The sequence below is a fragment of the Balaenoptera physalus genome (genome assembly GCF_965194825.1).
Source record: "Balaenoptera physalus genome assembly, chromosome: 21".
NCBI classification, from domain to species: domain Eukaryota; kingdom Metazoa; phylum Chordata; class Mammalia; order Artiodactyla; family Balaenopteridae; genus Balaenoptera; species Balaenoptera physalus.
The window spans coordinates 57,440-65,879 of record NC_138902.1 but is presented as its reverse complement, the minus strand read 5'-3'; the positions used below and the strand labels follow the sequence as shown (position 1 = coordinate 65,879).

At 45.1% G+C, this 8,440-nt stretch overlaps 1 pseudogene across 1 annotated transcript; it reads right to left on the bottom strand.

Annotated features, from left to right (window-relative positions):
• Window positions 1–5,820: 5,820 nt before the first annotated feature.
• LOC309651584 (myosin-13 pseudogene) lies at window positions 5,821–6,334 on the bottom strand (annotated as a pseudogene). Its single transcript has 2 exons — window positions 6,165–6,334; window positions 5,821–6,084 (listed from the first exon to the last, which is right to left on the bottom strand). The product of its transcript is annotated as a myosin-13 pseudogene (transcript).
• Window positions 6,335–8,440: the final 2,106 nt, after the last annotated feature.

Sequence of the window (8,440 nt, the reverse complement as noted above, 5' to 3'; positions counted from 1 at the left end):
AATGCAGCAGAGTGATTCTTTTTTTTTTAAAGGCTTATTTATTTATTCATTTTGGCTGTGTTGGGTCTTCTTTGCTGTGCACGGGCTTTCTCTAGTTGCGGTGAGAAGGGGCTACTCTCCCTTGCAGTGCAGAGGCTTCTCATTGCAGTGGCTTCTCTTGTTGCGGAGCACGGGCTCTAGGTGTGAGGGCTTCAGTAGTTGCAGCATGTGGGCTCAGTAGTTGTGGCTTGCGGGCTCTAGAGCACAGGCTTAGTAGTTGTGGTGCATGGGCTTAGTTGCTCCGCGGCATGTGGGATCTTCCAGGACCAGGGCTCGAACCCGTGTCCCCTGCATTGGCAGGCAGATTCTCAACCACTGCACCACCAGGGAAGTCCCCAGAGTGATTCTTTTAAAATGTGTGTTAATATCACTCCTCTGCTCAAAACACTCCAAAGATTTCCCATCTCACTCTGAGTGAAGAAAAAAGTCTTCAGGTGGCCCTGAAGCCCTACATGATCCCTGGGGTCCCAGGTTCCTCTCTTATGCCGTAACTATCTTGCTCATTCTCCTCTAGCCCTGCTGGCCTCCTTCCTGTCCCTGGGACATGCCAAACTGCCCCTGCCTCAGGGCCTTTGCATTTTCTTTTGTTCCCTCTGCCTGGAATACTCTTGCCTCCTTCAGGTCTCAGCTCAAATGTGTTTTTCTTAGAGAGGCCTTGCTTGACTCCTCTCTCCAAAGTACTAACTGCCTCCCTCTTACTTTTTTTATTTCTCATGAGCACTTACCTGACACATTACACAGCTTCTTATTTTTTTTGTAGATCTTTTTACAAAAATTTTATGTTGGAGTATAGTTGATTAACAATGATGTGTTAGTTACACGTGTACAGCAGAGTGAATCATTTATACCCATACAAGTGTCCATTCTTTTTCGAATTCTTTTCCCGTTTAGGTTATTACAGAATACTGAGCCGAGTTCCCTGTGCTATACAGTAGGTTCTTGTTGATTATCTATTTTAAATATAGTAGACACAGCTTCTTATTTGTTGTCTGCCTTTCTTTCCTTGCAGAATATAAGTTCCCAGAGGGAGGGAACTATGCTTTGTTCACTGCTATTCCCATAGTACTGAGAGCAGTGCCCGGCGCATAGTAGATGCTCAGTAACCACCTGTGGAGTGGGTGCATGAGTGTGTCCTGTCTGAAGGGGTAACCTCCATGAGTGGTTTCCTTAGTCATTTGTAACAGTCTAGAGAGATTTAATAAAATTAAGTCCAGTAAAAGGTAATTGTGTGTGTGTGTGGTGGAGCTGGAGATGGGAACGGGGATGCGGGATGGTGAGGGAGGTACAGATATTGAATGTTCCACAAAGCCATATATAATGTTAAAAAATAATAGCTAGGTGAGAACTGTGTTTGAGAATAAATAATTTTGGAAGTAAATAAGTCTGGTTCAGTTTATCAGTTCACTGTAGTTTTTATTTATTCAACATGAAGAGAAAAACATCCCAAAGCAAGTGACCCAAAATAGCACATTTTGTGCATTTCTTCAGCCCCTTGGCAGCATCAGGCAGATGTGTTCACTCGGCACTGACTTGTGTGTGAATCTCCCGGCTCTTCACCCGCAGCTTGTTGACCTGGGACTCGGCAATGTCAGCCCGTTCCTCGGCCTCCTCCAGCTCGTGCTGGAGCTTGCGGAATCTGGCAAGATTAGCATTGGATTGTTCCTCCTAAGAATAAAGTTGTGAGAGTTAGACTTTGTGGTTCTCATTGCACTTTTCACAAACAGGATTATTTCCTCAACTCAGATATTTTCTTCTTACGGTTTGTTTGTCATATCTGATTTCAAATCCAGACAGAAGTTGTAACTTCAATTACATTTTTTATTCTAAAGAATGAAAGAAGAAATAGTTTTGAAATGGAAGAGACGAGCTCATTATGTCAAACCCATGTATACGTGAAGTCTATTTACGATGTATGGACTGAGTGGAAAGGAGGAAGAGACCCATGTGCGCTCGCTCACAGAGGTTAGACAATAAATATAAGGTCAAGTTCTAACTTCGGGAAAATCCCAGTTGAAATGTTTTTGCCATATATTTTGACTCTGGTATACAGAGACGCTGCGGGTGGGGGGATGGGGATAGGAAGAAAGTATGCCCTTTGTTGGTTGGACTTACTACCATTCGTGCCTCTCCCTTTCGTGTTCCCTTTTCTTACCTCTTTCCCACTCCACTGTGTCTGGAAGAGTGGGGAACAACCAGGAAAAGTGAAGCTGGAGAACCTTCCAACACATCCTAATTTGCTACAGCGAATGTGCAGGGATAAGTCCCTGCTGATGACAGTGGTAGTGAGGGAAGGAGTCAGCTGGGGTAAAAGATTTCTGTTTGGCTTTTGGGAACAATTGATTTTGTGCATTTCTAGAGGGAGAGTTATATTTATCATGGTGTTAGATTTTCTGCTGGATATTCTTTGCAGCTATCAAGTAAGGTGGGTTATTTGGAATTTTCTTTTTTTCCCCCAACCCCTACAAATTGCTTAATAATAAAAATATCTCGTCTTGAGGTCTTATTCTATAATTAGGATTTGGGGGTAAATTCATATTTATATCATCTCTCTTAAAATAAGAATGACATATTCTTACTTGGTCTCTTTCTTTCTCATTAACACATTCTCTTAATATACTTTCTACCCCCAACGAAGTTTTCTTCTTCCCTCAAGGGCTTAAAGATACTTACAGCCTCCTCAGCTTGTCTCTTGTATGATTTCACCTTTGCCTGTAATTTATCTACCAGGTCTTGCAGCCTGAGAACATTCTTGTGGTCTTCCTCAGTCTGGAAGTTTGAAAAAAATGGTCTGCATTGAATCCAACAAAATCAACCCACTACAGGTGGTGAAGTAAATCACTTTGATATGATGGCAGGTGGGCCTGGGGTAAATGTGGTCCACTCTGAGGCTTCCTTCATAGTATTAACAGTAGCCACTCTTGTTTAATGTCCACTGTGTGCAGGCACTATATTGGAGAGTTATACACGTCTCTAATCCTTACCTCCCTACTCTGGTGAGTAGATGTTTTTATTCTATTTTACAGGTGATGAATTAAGGTTGAGAGTGTTAGGTAACCTATCCGAGTTTAAAAAGTAAGAGGCCAAGCTAGGACTAATACCAGTTTATCTGTCTTTGAAACCTGTATTCTTTCCTCACTTACACGATTTTCTAAAGGCCTTCCTGATTTTCCTAGCTTAGGAAAGGGTCTGTGATAGGTGATTGTGTCATTTGCCCCTTATGTATATCAAGTTAACATGTAGCTATTTGTGAGTACCACATAGTCACCAGGTTTTCAATTTCCCTTTGTGCAGGAAGTCTGGATATTCTAGAAAGCTCTTCCCCTTACCTGGTAGGTGAGTTCCTTTACTCTTCTCTCGTGTTTCCGCAAACCTTTAACAGCCTCAGCATTACGTTTCTGCTCACTTTCAACCTACCTCTCCTTCAAGCTCACGTACCTACAATCAAGAAAGATACTTATATAGTCAGTCTTGGGGGATGTTAATTAACTCAGGACCTACTGACGATATTGGGTGGCTGTCCCCAGCCACAGGATAAGGATGGGAGTCAATATACAAGAAGAGAGAAGGATCGGGGAGTGCCGTTTTCACTTCCTGGATTCAGAGAGATTGAGAGACCCACCCTGGCCTCCAGCTTCTGGATGTGCTTCTTGCCGCCCTTCAAGGCCAGCTGCTCAGCCTCGTCGAGGCGGTGCTGCAGGTCCTTCACCGTCTGCTCCAGGTGCTTCTTCATCCGTTCCAGGTGGGCGCTGGTGTCCTGCTCCTTCTCTGTCAGCACCTCGGCCATCATGGCCTCCTGGTTAAGTTCACAAGAGGCATCAGTGGGCCACCCACCCCTCCTATGTGGGCACACGGAGGGTGCTGTGAGGCTGGTACTAGGCACGCTGATGCTTTCCTCCTTCCCGCAGCCACCACTGATGCTGCATGGTTCCCCTCCCACTTTGCCTCTGCTGAGGCTCCGTCTCCTTCCGTCTCTCTGGGAAGCCACCACTGACTGAATGCAGGGGTGAGGAGAGGAAACCTACTTGCAGGTCCCAAAGGGGCGGCGTAGAAACCCCTTTCTTATCTCCAGATAGCATCTCTGATAAGAAAGAATGGAGTGCACATCCGTGACGGCCTTCTTGGCCTTCTCCTCTGCATTTTTGGACTCCTGGATAGACTTCTCCACCTCTGCCTGGCATTGGGCTATGTCAGCTCCCAGTTTTTTCTTGGTATTTATCAGGCACGTGTTCTACAAGAAAAATTAGATAAGAGGTTCGGGCTACATTTGGACACTTACAACGATTGGAAGGGAGAGGATTGGGTGGGGAAAGAAGTCAAGCTCGAGAACGTTCCATTTCTTATTTTTCACACAGGTGAAAAAAAATTAAAAAGACTTTCATTTTTGATAGGACAGATATCCCAAAACAGGCCCGAGAATTGTACATAAAAGAAGTGAGTAAATGATAAATGTGGACATTCAAATATTTGAGGAAGGATAAATTATTTAGATAAAGGTGCTGGAACAAGGAAATGGTTGACATAACTATGTGAAATGAAAAATAATTCTCATGATCAAAACATTGTACAGAGTTGTTAGGTTGATGACAAACGAGAAAACATTTGCAATGTGCATTACTGAAGAAATATTTCCTTCCTTAATATGTAAAAAAGACAAATCATTAAGAAAAAAGGGCTAAAGTACAAATAGCTAAGACACACCAGAAGAAATACAAATAGCCAACAAATACGACAAAAATGTTCCACCTCATTAGTAATCAAAGAAATAAGAATTTTTAAAATGAGGCATTTCCAACCATAAAATCGGTGAAGATTAAAAAAAATAATAGCTAAGCACTCTCACTTATTTTCCCCATGGGAGTAAAAATTGGGACAACTTTGTTAAAGACCAATTTACAACATATCATAAATGTCTTTGCTGTTTTGACCATGAATATATACTTCCAGGAATTTACTTACTTTTAGGAATATTAAGGAAATAGTAATCATGGATATATGTGAAAATTTAGTTATGAAGAAGTTAGTCATACAATCTTCTAATCATAAAAATTTTTATTGGGAACAGTCTAAAAATATCCAACCGTAGAAGACTGCTTAAATAAATGTGCCATAATACATAACTAAAATGGACTGCTTTTCTGCCATTAAAAAACTGTATCATAGAAAACTATTTTAAAATATAGAAATATGTTCACAACACGTTGTTAAATGAAAAAAAGTTGCAAAAGGATTGATCACGTTTACAAAAAATAGCATATTTATGTATAGAAACAAGAGCCTAGAATAGGAGATCCCAAAAATGCTAACAATATGGTTGGTATTTTTCTAGTTTTTTGGCTAATTCAAAAAAATAGTTTTTAAAGCAAGGAATTTTGGGGGAATTCCCTGGCGGTCCAGTGATTAGGGCTTTGTGTTTCCACCACGCAGGGTGCGGGTTCGATCCCTGGTTGGGGAACTAAGATCCCTTATGCCATGTGGTGTGGTCCAAAAAAATAAGAAATGAAACAAGAAATTCTTTAACTTTCCTAAAAGTAATTATTTCAAAAGACAATCCTAATTTTCTAAGCATGCAGCTTAAATGTTACCGCCTCTGTGAAGCCTTTTCCAGCCCTTTTATGCAATAATTTGTCATGCCTTGCTCTGATTTCCCCATGATCTTTTATCTTCAGATAAAAGAAAGCTCAGCAATCTGTCCATCTAGAGACCAAGTTATTCCGAGAACTAGGCCTAATGAAAGTTTGTCTTGACCACTAGCCTGGAAGGAGTGGTGGGAACTCCTCTCCATCAAGCCTGGGTCCTGCCTGGGTCCAGGGTGGACCCAGAGTGGAGTGAGGACGGACACACGTGGGGGTGAAGGAGCTGCATGCGGTCGCTGGCCTCCAGCAGCTCGTGCTCCGCCAGCTTGTGGGTGCGCTCCGTCCGCGCCAGGGCCACCTTCCTCTCCTCCAGCTCCTCCAGCAAGAGGCCATTCCTGCGCTCCACGAGGGCCAGCTGCTCCTTGAGGTCCTCGTTGCTCCTCAGGGCGTCATCCAGATGCAGCTGGGAGTCCTTCACGAGAAACCAGGGGTGAGACCGGAGCCCAGGGCAGGCTGAGGTCCCGCCAGGTCCTCCAGGGGCCGTGCACTCACCTTGAGCTGGCTCTGGACTGAGCACAGGTGTTTCTGGGTCTCTGCCACCTGGCGGTTGGAGTGGCCCAGCTGAATCTCCATCTCACTGAGGTCTCTCTCCATCTTCTTCTTCAGCCTCAGAGCAACATTCCGGCTCCGGATCTCAGCATCCAGCACACTCTGCATGGCCTTTGCTGCCCGCTGTTTCTTTTCAGCTTCTCGATTTCTTCTTCCTTCTCAATGATCTTGTGGTCAAGCTCACATTTCAGCTGGTTCAACTCTAGCTGGACACGCAAAATCTTGCCCTCTTCATGCTTCAAGGAACCCTGATAAAAGTAAAGGAGTGATTGGGATTGCCGGGGGCAGCCACCTTCTTGAATGAGGTTTTTCATCCCCATTATGATAAAAAGGGTATTATTAGGCTCATTTTACAAATAAATAGAACAGTACTCAAGAAGGTCAAAGAGTTTGCTCCCAAATTCTTACTGGTAATGAAACTAGAACTGAAGCTTTGTTGTTAACAATCTTATGTCTTGAGGAGGACAGAGCATCGTTTTCAATTAGTAAAAATTTTGATTACTGTGTCTTTTTAAATAGTGACCATAAATCAGGAGCCAACCTCTTCTCAAAAAAGACAGAGAAAGACAGAGGAATTGCTCTCCTGTTATCCTGCATAGGGCAAATTTCCCTAGACCCTCTTAAGCATCCGCCCCTCTCTGGCCACAGCTGGTGATAGCATCAGGATCCTGCACTCTTTGGACCACACAGAATTCCCAGCAGCCAAAGATGACCGTGTATAACTCTCTGTTAAAACTAAGGGATTCTGAGCTGGCTCTCAGGATGTTTGGTGATTGAGTTCTTGCTTTCTGAGAGGAAGACGTTGAGGACATAATGAACAAGTTTATTTATTCAATGGGAGAAATACGATGGACTAGAGAACACCCATGAGGCGAGGCAGCAGAGAGCAGCTGGTCCCAGCCCAGGGCGGGGGTGGGGCTGGATTCTTCCCATTGGAGACACAGAGCCTACTGCAGGAAGGGCCCCTGGGGGTGGTCTAGTCCCCTTCCTCAGGGCCCCGCCCTCCTTCACATTCCAGACACGTGCCTCCACCTCTTCCAGGGCAGCCTGAACGTCTGACTTTTCTTGCTGCACTTGCTTCCTGGTCTTCTCCACTTCCTGAAGATTCTTGCTCATTTCCGCAATCTGCATGGTTAAGTCAGAAAACTCTTCTGCAAAGGACAGGCTTGATTTAGGCTGTTTTCACAGGCTCTGTCTGATAGCACAGGCATTTGCCAGGGAATTTGGGGATTGGTGATTCATTCATGACTTTCATTTAGGAGAGGACAAGTACAGGGAAACCTTTTGGGGGAGGTGTCGCTAAGACACAGGTGTGTGGCCTCACCTGAAGATGCAGAGGGAGGAACAACAGAACACCTGTATGACCCTGAACCTTCACACGGTACACAAAAGGGTCACAGAGAGGACCGGGGGAGACTACTGTGGAGAAAACACATAGAATCATGGTCTCAGAAATAGAAGGCGCTTTAGAGGGCATTGGGTCTGGTCTAGTTTTGTAGGTCAGCGGTCTGAGATCCTAAGGGATCTAGTGACAGGATCAAGGACACAAAGCCATGTAGAGACTGAATCCATGGAAGATATATTCTGTAGAAGATCACGGAGCTTAGCAGCCCAGCGAACCCTCTGTTCTCGAGAACAAGGCTTGGCTGTGAATATGCCTTACATTGGGGAAGTTTGGGTGTCAGGGTAAACTGAGTAGATGTGAGGATATTGTGGGGCATCGGGAAGGAGGAGGCTGTGGTCAAATGGGGGAGGGGTGGCCAGAAGAGAAGGGGGTCTGTCACACACCTGTGATAGGGAGAGAGCTGGGGGCTGTCACAGCCCTGTCATGGGAAGACGGCTGGGGGCTGTCACATACCTGTGAAGGGGAGAGAGTTGGGGGCTGTCAGGCACCTGTGGTGTGGAGACAGCAGGGGGCTGACACATACCTGTGATGGGGAGAGACCTGGGGGCTGTCACATACCTGTGATGAGGAGACAGCTGGGGGCAGTGACTCACCTGTGATGGCGAGAGAGCTGGGGGATGTCACGCACCTGTGATATGGAGACAGCTGGGGAGTGTCACACACCGGTGATGGGGAGAGAGCTTAGGGCTGTAACACACCTGTGATGTAGAGACAGCTGGGGGTTGTCACATACCAGTGATGGGGAGAGAGATGCGGGCTATCACATACCTGTGATGGAGAGAGAGGTGGGGGCAGTCACCGACCTGTGAAGGGG